Raw genomic sequence first — 10656 nt, 5'->3', positions numbered from 1 at the left:
AGAAAATAAAATGGGCCACCAGCTGTGAAATAGATAGTGCCCTACAAACCGGCACCTGGAAGAGAAGCCATCATTTTTGATGAAAGTTGCTGAGAATTTTGTATCACTGCTTGGCAGCTTTAAATTCCCTCAGCCTATTTATCCCATTTAACAAAAGACTAGCTGTGCATTGATTTGTATGTGAATGTTAGTGTGCATGCTATGCACCAGTGGTGACCTGTCCCCATGAGGCCACAGTACAAGCCTAAGTCATTTTCCTACCTGTCACTCTTCCCCCATACATACCAAGTCCACTCCAGATAAATGATCCACCTGCCATCTGTCAGGCAGTTTTCAGTTCTAGGTCACAGTACATCTATGCATGCCACCTACTTGCTCATAGAGACATTTTTGGAGTAAATACCAAATGAAAGTGGTTTCTCCCAGCCTCCCACATGGTACGGTCCTGGTCTGACACACAGTTCACCACTGCAAGAAGACAGACCAGAGAGTGGCTCTTTGAAACTACAGGGAAAAAAAAATCTAGAAATTCATCTATTTATATTTCATTACAACCCTAAGTAGCCATCAGTGCCATGGCAAAATAGTCTTTGGCCATGCTTATTTGTTATTTATTTATTTACTTATTTACTTATTTATTTTGAAGGTCTCACTTTGTATCAGAACTCACTTTGTAGTCCAGACTAGCCTTAAACTCAAAATCCTTTTGCTTCCATCTCACAAGTTCTGGGATTACAAGTATAAGCCATGCTCAGCATCATCACCATGTCCAGCTGGACAGACATTGTTACAAATGAACAAGCAAATTCCTGCATAGTTGGCCACTTCTGAATGCAAAATAGTGACCTCTGGGTGATCGCTTTGATCAACCTAAGTGCACACTTCTTATTGAACAAGAGTATTAGATGAAAAACTCTTTACTCTTGGTAAAGAAGATACACATTTATAAACAGTCAAACTTAGATATTTATGTACTAAGGTGCCACTGATTACAAGATATGCCACAATTAATGAAGAAAAAACACCAGCTGAGCCATGACACCATGCTTTCATATTGGGATTTTTTTCTGTATGTTGAACTTACATGATACACTTATTTAAACAACACAGAACCACAATATGAACACTTACGTCCCAGATTCCACATGCTCAGCAATGATGTGATCATGCCTGCCACCCAGGTAACAGAGATGGGGACACCGGCAACTGTTCTCAGAGTTGTTCAACTGTAAGAAATGGGCCTTGGTGAAATATGGTAGTACTTTTCAGGTGAACCTCTCAAGCCTCTACTAACCTAGCATCTGCTGCAGCACAGGCGACCAATCAGATCCTATCCTGGAAGCCTTCTCTTTCTTTGTTTCCTTGGACTTTAGCTTCCTGTGCTCCACCGTGGTCTCCCCAGCACTGACTGTGCAATTGAGCCTGCTCTGCACTACTCAGTAAACAGTAGCAAGAGCCCAGTCCTTTCCTTACCTTAGTGCATTTGTGGCTTTTCCAAGCTCCTTAACACTTGCCTTTGCCTCCTTGCTTCCATTGTTACTGCTCATGATATATATGTTTTCTTTACATGAAGAAAAATACCGATTGATTAAATAACATAACTGTCCCTGTTCTCTTTAGAATGATTTTATTCATTTATTTATTGTAGGAATGCACAGATATTATTTTAATGTGTCTATTTTAGATTTTGGTACCATATGCATAACATAAAAATTTCCATTTTACAGCAGAATATTTGGCATTTTTGTGTTCTTGGTATCATACACTTTACTTTTTTTACATGTTATAAGCGGATTTCATTGTCATTGGTCCCTCCCTGAAGTATTTAGAAGTCTGCATTGATTTGGCATAGAAAAAACCCACTTTACAAAGTGCTGGTTCAAAGACCATCCTCCTACACTTCTAGGAAGCCATGTGAGCATACCTTCTCTATTAGCTTACCTTTAAAAAAATATTGTCACTTTTTTTTATTGTTACAACTACATAGCAAGATCAAAGAGAATGTTTTGTCCCTCAGGCTTCAATACTGAATGAAAGAGTCCAGAAAAGCCTTTAGCTCTTTCTGGAAAGTTGCAGAAGTTATCCAATCATCTCATGACCCTCAGCCAGAGGGGGCTAGACTGCCCCATATCCATTACACACTCACCATGTATGCACGCATGCACACACACACACACACCCTTAGTCTTCATATCACTTTTAAAAATGTACATTGTTTCACCTTTGAAAAGTCTCATGACAACCTGATTTCACCTGTATAAAAATGTTCAGGGGCATGTGGGCATTCTGTTTGTCCTCATTCTAAATATCCCCGAGGGTGGTCCTGACCCACATAAAGAACCAGTTCAGTTTGCCTCAGAGCAAACCTGGTGGATTTCACTCTTGTGAGCAGCAGTACCTCTGGGAGTCTGCTGTGATTTGATATTTGTAAGTAATGGTATGCAAGTGAATGTTTAACAACGGACTCCAGTGGACAGAAAACAGTCTTACTTGGTAGAGTTTATCAAGTTTTGTGTTATAAATATTCCCACAATGGCCATTTTCAAGATACAAAGATGATGTTTCTAGTCAGAGCTGGAAAGAGATGCATACTCATGCACCTTTATAGAGGATTTCCAACAGCCAAATACAGCCATCATTAAAAAAAGCCCTAAGGCCATGTATAATAGCAAAGTATAATAAAAATATAATCACTAGGAAGTGGTGAAGTTTGAGATGATGTATTATAATTTAATTTTAAGTTTATATAATTTAATTTTGTTTTGTTTTCTTTGAGACAGGGTCTTTTTATAAAGCTCTGGTTGGCCTGGAACTTGTTGTGTAGATTAAGCTGGCTTTGAACTTGTGATAGTCTTCCTACCTCCATCTCCCAAGTGCTAAGATGATAGGCATGTGCCACCATGCCCAGAAAATTTAATATTTAATAATGGCTACACTTAATAACTATTTTGCAAAACTCTGGAAGATGCAGCAGTTGGCTTTGCAAGTCAGTAGGAGCAGCTCCAGCCCACAAATAAGAAAGCATTCATTTTAAAATCTTTTATGTCCCCACCTACATTTTATACTCCTGATATGAAACCTTTTCTCTTCCACTTCTTCTTATTTGCAATACTGCTAAATGCAGATAGATAGCTAGTTTCTAATATTAAAATAGTATTTACTAATCATAAATGCTTTTGAGAGATCATCAAAATTCTCTAATAACAAAACTTTGCATCCTAAATCTTAAAATAATATATTTAATCCTGAAAAGTGCATAAATTAAAATATATTACTAAAAGGAATATATTCCTGTCAGGGTAATTAAGTCATTTTTCTCAAAAACTAAAAATCTTCTGTACAACAAACAGATTTTAAAAAAGTGAGGGGGAGCCCACAGAATGGAAAAAAATATTTGTAAAATATTTGTCTGACTAGAAATTACTTTCCAGAATCTATCAATTTATAAAGAATTTTAACAACAGTAAAAAAAAAAATCTGATTTAAAAATAGGTGACTAAGGAGCAGGAGAGATGGCTCAGTGGTCAGGAGCATGTACTGCTCTTGCAGAGGACCTGGGTTCAGTTCCCAGCACCCAAACTTGGTGGCTCACAATCTCCTATAATTCCAACTCCAGGGTATCTGATGCCTTCTGACCTCTGTGGACACCTGAACTCATACCCATGCCCACACACAAATCACACACATACACATAATTAAAAATAAAATAAAATATAAAAAATGAAAATAGGTGAATAACATGAGTAGATATTTCTCAAAGAAGCTATATAAATGACCAAGAAGTATGTGAAAAAAATGCTAGTATTGCTGATCACTGGGGAACTATAAATCAATTGAGATATAATCTCATCCCTGTTGGAATGGCAATCATCAAAAAGACAGCAAATAACAAATACTGATGAGGGTGCAGAGAAAGAGAAACTTTCATACATTGTTGGGGAGACTGTAAATTAATATACTGTAACAGTATGGAGAGTCCGCCAAAGACTAGAAATAGAGCTACCATAGAACAGAGCAATCTCCAAAAGACACAAAATTTGTATGTTGAAGAAACATCTACACTAATATGTTGATTGAGATACTATTCACATTAGCCAAGAAAAGAAATAAACCTAGTTATCTATTGACAGATGAGTGGATAAAGAAAATGTGTTGTGTCAGAATATATAATAAATATGAATATATAATATAATGGTATTTGTTTGTATTTATTACTCATAGACCTGCTCCTATGAGCATATATATGGAGTACATATATGGATTGTGTGTGTGTGTGTGTGTGTGTGTGTGTGTGTAAGGGGAAGAGAGAGAGAGAAAGCACATGTGCAAGAGAGAGAGAGAGAGAGAGAGATCAGGCTTGAACAAAAAGTACTTTTACTCACTGGCCCTAAATATAGAACTCCCAGAGATCTGCCTATCTGCCTGCCTTTGACTCCTAAGCACTGAGATCAAAGCTGTGTACCACTATGTCAGGCTAAAAAAATTTTTTTTAATTATGTATTGCTAGTTCAATTGGTAGAACACAAAACTCTTTAAAAGTAAATAAATAAAAGACAAACAGAAAAGAAGATCCTTCTAATGCTGAGAAGCACCTGATGCGTTGAGATGGGACTTTTTCTTTCCCCTCCTTTCTCTCTTTTCAAAGCATTTAGCAGAACAAGGCAGCTATTGCCTGATATCCAGTTGCCATAACTCAGTCTACATTTTTTTTTCCTGCTAAGGTATAATTTTAAAACCAATAGTGACAGTTTGGGGCATTTGGGAACAAACCAGGAACAACTTGTATCCCATTGTCTATGCTCCAGCAGCACCAGAAAGATGAATGCTGTCAAGAACTCTTATAGCAGACTGGGTTTTACAAGAAGGAAAGGACATTGTCTAAAAATGTGAAGGTTTGTTAAATCTCAAGTATTTGGACCAAGTTTATTTTGGGGCATTTAAAATCAATTCCTGATGGTTTAGAATTAAGTTGATATTGCTTTTCAATGTGTCACATTTTATTTACAATTGCTCAGTACAAAGATAAAATTTCCACCATTACTGCAAACAAATGCCCCACCAACAAAGCTCCATGGGCATATAACCACATTACTGTGTTTACTGATGCACCACCACTAACTACTGCATAATATCCAGCAAACATTGTCTGTGCAGAGCAACTCATTAAATAATTTTTGCTTTACCCAATACATAAATAAATACAGAAAATATCCTGACCTAACCAGTACTATTTCTGCTGTCTTAAACAGGGGGACACTTCCTGCACAGGTGAAACATCTCTCTACTTCCGGACCCTTGCTCCTCTCCTCTGATCCCTTTTTATATTCATTTCATCTCAGTCAATTTTGTACTTATTTGTCTTCATCTTTCCATTAGGCTGTGGGCTAGGTGAGGACAAGGTGAGCATTTGTGTCCTTGCTGCACATAGTCTAGTATGAAGCATGTCCTCTGTACACAGTTGTATGCTCAATAATAGATTTCATGTGCTGAAAATCACGTCTCTTATTTAAGGTTCTAGAAATGGGAATCATGTGCCTTTATTAAATTGCAGTGAATTATCCATGTGTTTGGCCCTTCTCTCTAGTTCTTCAAACCAGAAAACAATTCCCATATGAACACCCACTCACTAGTTTTCTGCTTTTTTTTAATTTTATTTATTATTTTTACTTTATGTGTCTGAGTGTATTGCCTGCAAGTATGTGAGTGCACCCATACCATGCAGTGCGACGGAGGTCAGAAGAGGGCATCAGATTCCCCTGGAACTGGAGTTAAGGACAGTTTGTAGCCACCATGTGGGTGCTGGGAATTAAACCCGGGTCCTCTGCAAGAGCAGTCAGTGCTTTTAACCACTGAGCCATCTCTCTAGCCCTCAGTTTTCTGCTCTTTCACCTAGAAGGATTAGGCTTCTTCACTTCATATCTAAAAAGTTTGATTCAAAAAGAGACTTTTTTAAATAAAAAGATTTACATGCTTGCGTGTGTGTGTGTGTGTGTGTGTGTGTGTGTGTGCGTGCGTGTGCGTGTGCGTATGCATGCACTACATTTATGCCTGGTGCTCATGGAGGCCAGAAGAGGGCACTGGATTCCCTGGAACTGGAGTTACAAAAGTTTATGAGTAACCATGTGGGTGCTGGGAATCAAAACCCTTCTTCGGTAAGAGCAGCTGGCACTCTTAACCCCTGAGCCATCTTTCCAGCCCCTGAAAGAGACTTCTGAATGTCATTCGACTTGACACTGGAGATTTTTCATAAGCAAATATCAAGACAGCTTGGGGACAGCCTTATAATCAAAATGAGGCCTGATTGTCCCACTCTTCTTAGAGGACAGCTTTCTCCCTACTGGCACTACGTTCTCCCAATCACCCTCTGAAAGCAAGCAAGGTCCTGGAAGCTTTTCTGAAGGGCCCTAAGAGGTCCCTGGTGAGTATTTTCAATCTTTAATTATAACCATTGCCTGATGGCTTTCACTTAATACTTTGAAGGCATGACTGAGGATAATTAATGGTTTTGAAATGAAATCTTCAAGGGCTACTGTCAATTCAGGCTTAATGACCCTTATGATCGCTGAGAAGTCACTCCAAGCAAAGAAGAAACTTGGACTCTTCCATCCAAGGAAAGTGGAATTGTGTTAGGGGGTAGTGAGATACTTAGAATATTAGAGCTTGTGAGACTCAAGGACTGAATTCCCCCTAAAATCTTCATTTTCATACTTGCTTCCAGGGAAATCTATTATGGGATGGCCTGGAAATGTCACTTTTGAAATCCTGCTTTTAATGAACAGACAAGAAAAGGTGAGTATTTGTCAGAGGAAAGAACATTTTCTCACCCACTGCCTTCCCATAGGATATGAATATGCTCAAAATATAGCATGAAATAAAGTGACTATTTTGAAACAGAGTTGAAAACATTTTGACTCACAAAAGGAGTATTGAAGATATTAGAGAATTTCTTCAACACAAAGAATTGCTTTCTTTTTTGTCTATATAAGAAGTCTTTAGTCATGACTCTCTGTTTTAGCGAATTTATTCAAATTGTTGGCTTTCCTATCTTTCATCTGCCCTTAACACTTCTGTGACACTTTGTTGGCATATGCTGTCCTTTCTGCAAGCCATTTCATTCTTATCCATACTCCTCCACCAAGCAAGTACTATAAAACCTTCATTACAGCGAATTACACGTGCTTCATTCATTCATTCATTCATTCATTCATTCATTGAACATGCACTATGACTTTCCCTTTGGCCAGATGTGGTACATTTGAACACAGAAAGCATTTCACATTTTCAACTGTAACTGGAGGTTTTTGAAAAGAACTTATTTATTCTTACATGTATACAATGTATCTTGATCATATCCACCCCAAGAACCCCCTCCCTTGGACGGCACCCCCCACAAGTCCCCCTCCTATCTTCATGTTTTTTCCTCTTCTTCCTCCTCCTCTTCCCCTCCTCCCCTCGTCCTCCTCCTCCACCCTCATCCTCATCCTTGTCCTCGTCCTCCTTCTCCTTTCTGTAATTCATTAAGTCCAATTAGTGCTGCCCATATGGGTATGGGTATGGGGCATACTTTGAGATTTTCAGGCAGAAGCCCAGGGTCCAGTAGCTCAAACAGGCTAGGCTGGGACACCAGTCCCCAATATGCCAATTAAAGAGAGAGAAACAAAGAGAAATTTATTCAACGTGACCACATTGGAAAGAACAGATAACAGAGTCCAGTGACCCCAAGTCCATTTTGGGGGTATAATGTGAGGTTTAGGTTTAAATAGATGAGGAACTGGGCATGGAGGCAAGAGATATGATCAATTTCACAGTCATGGTCAGGGTGTGTTCTAGTTGATCATTGTCTTGGTTCTGGTTCCTTATCATTGCCATCACTTGAGGAGGCCAATCTGCTTCCTACAAGGGAGATCACTTCTGTTCCAGGATGCTGCCTCGCCCTCATGGATAATGGCCATCACCTGGGGAGCACTTTGTCCTGCCTTGGCCTCCTGTTCTGGGAATCCAAGATGAGTGAAGCCCAAGGACAAGAATATTTTGAAGATGTGGGTGTCAGGCTTTCATCATGCTTCTAGTTGCCTTGTGGTTCATATGAGGAGTCAGTGGTTTTTAAGCAAATGAAGCTTCTAAGTGCTTATTTAAAAGAATCCCACAGCTTGGTGAGAACTAGTCTGCCTATAAACATCTGGCAACATTATAACCTATATTAAAATTTCAAGTACTGTAAAGTTTTCAGTTACCGAGTACTCATCATTCTTCCATGCTTGAAGACTCTGAAGCATGTGTAACACTGATCTAGTGAACAAGGCATGACTAATTCCTTGACTCAAATATAAAGGCTCTTAGTAGGCCAGCAGGGCTGGAAGGGAAAGCCCAGGGAAGGTTAGCAGAAGTCTGGAATTTCAACACAGAACAGGGAAGAATTCATAGAAAGAGAGCTTTGTTATCTTATAGGACAACAGATTTAGGGTAAGATGTCATATGGCTTGGAACCCAACCCATTACAAGAGTACCTGGAATGGGTCACCCTCCCTCTCCCGGCATCCTATCCCAGCTCAGCATGAATCTCTGAGCCCACTGTGAGACTTACTACTTGCTGTGATACACCAGTCCAATCAGAAGCCAATTTCCTTGTGATGTAGATAATCCCTAATGCCAAAAAAGTACACTCCCTTTGAGCTAGCTCAAGAGATGTCAATTCAGAAAGAAGTCTACCTCCAAAATACAGAGTATTAAAAGAGCATTCCAGGCTTCACCTCTCCCTCAAGCCCATACTTAGAGTCAGCGTCTGTGTGACGCTAATGATTATTAAATCAAAAGGCATTCATTTAATGGAGCCGTTTCAGCATCCAGCAGTAAATTGCCTTCTGCCATATGGCTCTGGGCATGAAATGATTACACTGTAATGTCTAAGCCTCTGCTGCTGGGTGAGGTAACGATGGCTGGGAATCTATTTTCAGTTTGCAAAGTCAGCAAAGAATAAAAGTGGGGGGGGGCGACCTTTTCTTATCCCAGAGAGTTTGCATCCTCCCCCTCCAGTCACTGTAGTATACAAAATCACACTGGTGAACAGTCAGGAGATGAGGACCCGACTCCAACTCCAACTCGGATAGAGACAGGCCTTCATTAGAAAGCCATGCTCGAGGTTTAAAGAAAGAATGACAATCTGCAGTGTCTAATAGAGCAGAAAGGAAGACTCAGCACAGAGCCCTGGAGACAGGATGACTTGGAGCACACCAAATGGCTGCAGCCTGGAACTGCTCCAACACTCCTCCCTTGGCGGATACTGCCAGCTAAGCACTTTATCACAGACACACGTCCCCACTTTGATCTTCACTAATATACTAACTGTTGTGCCCATTTTACTGATGATAAATTGAAGCCTGAGGAAAATTAATTTGACCAAAGTCACAGTAAGTCAGCAGTGGAGCTAAAAGTCAAACTAAGTCACTGATCCGAAGAGCCCAAGTTCTTTAGTCACAACACTCGTTGAGCATTATTGGCCAGAGCCCTAGTTAACAGGGATCGATCATGAATAACATAAGGTGATCTTTAGCTCCTTGTTTCTGACTTTGGATAGTAAACTGCATATAGTCCTCAACTAAATCATCATCAGCAGATCATTCAGCTGACTTCATAAAATCTGAAACTAAGAAACCTCTTCAAATGTTGCTCCCTACAGACATCTATCCATCCATCACATGTACCTGACTCATCAAAATGGTTTTGAAAGCCAGAAATGCAGAAAAGGCAAACGGAGTAGTATGTCTTCTTCAGAATTCCATCTTGGTGTGGTTACACTATCTTCTGAGCTGGCCACTACAGGACTGTAGGTATTTTCTAGTTTCCATTCCCAAGGATCTATATCCCACTAGAGGTACTAGAGGCAGGTAGTTCAGAAATACTCAAGGTAATGAACTGTTAAAGCCTCAGTGGGCAAACAGTTCTCTAGATATGCAGTGTCAAGAGACCTCAGAATGTGAAAGATCAAGTCACAAACTTCATCCTACCAACTTAAACTCAGAACAGGATCTCTTTCTTTTATAATTGACTCAGCATAAATAAATTATTTAAAATTCTAGTTGTTCTGGAGCTCTGGGTGCTCATAGTCAAAAGTCCTATGAAGAATTTAATCAAACTATAGGCATTGTACCTCCCTTGGGAAATTTCTAGCATAATTCTAAGGAATTAGAAAATTTCTTCTTGCAAATGAGAGGAGCACTCTCTCACCCTTGGCCAACAACCCCTCTCTCCTGATGTATCCTGCTCCATTAACTTTTAACTGGCCCTTTTAATATTCAGTTTGTACTTTTAAACTTTTAAAGCCTTATCAGATGCCCTTTGAAGCAAAATGCATATCAGATTTATTTGTAATCTACTCACAAAGACCTTGAGAGGACAAACAGTGTATTTAATGATAGGAACCAGTATGACGCCAGTAATGAATGGTTCTGTTCTGCCAATAACACACCAAACTCAAGCAATGATTTTTGCAAGCCTGTTTTGCTTTATTAATTTACAGCAAAGCATTTTCACATATATTATCTTATTTAATCCTTCTGACAACCCAAGCTGGATGAGCTTAATATTTTCATTTTAAAATAAAGAAACTGTGGTTCAAATTGCTGCCCCAAGGGACATGAGTCAGAGCCAGAGCCAGAA

The 10656-nt window shown here is 39.4% G+C and overlaps 1 long non-coding RNA gene across 1 annotated transcript; it reads left to right on the top strand.

Moving 5' to 3' along the window:
• The first annotated feature begins 6150 nt into the window (after positions 1–6150).
• Positions 6151–8229, top strand: LOC115068564. The gene is made up of 3 exons (XR_003847909.1): positions 6151–6418; positions 6719–6789; positions 7921–8229. It is a non-coding gene; the product is annotated as an uncharacterized LOC115068564 (long non-coding RNA).
• The last annotated feature ends 2427 nt before the right edge of the window (positions 8230–10656 follow it).

The sequence above is a fragment of the Nannospalax galili genome, unplaced genomic scaffold (assembly GCF_000622305.1).
Source record: "Nannospalax galili isolate Female #2095 unplaced genomic scaffold, S.galili_v1.0 scaffold191, whole genome shotgun sequence".
Taxonomy (NCBI): Eukaryota; Metazoa; Chordata; class Mammalia; order Rodentia; family Spalacidae; genus Nannospalax; species Nannospalax galili.
Note: the sequence above shows the minus strand (reverse complement) of the source record. Positions and strands in the feature narration are given on the sequence as shown.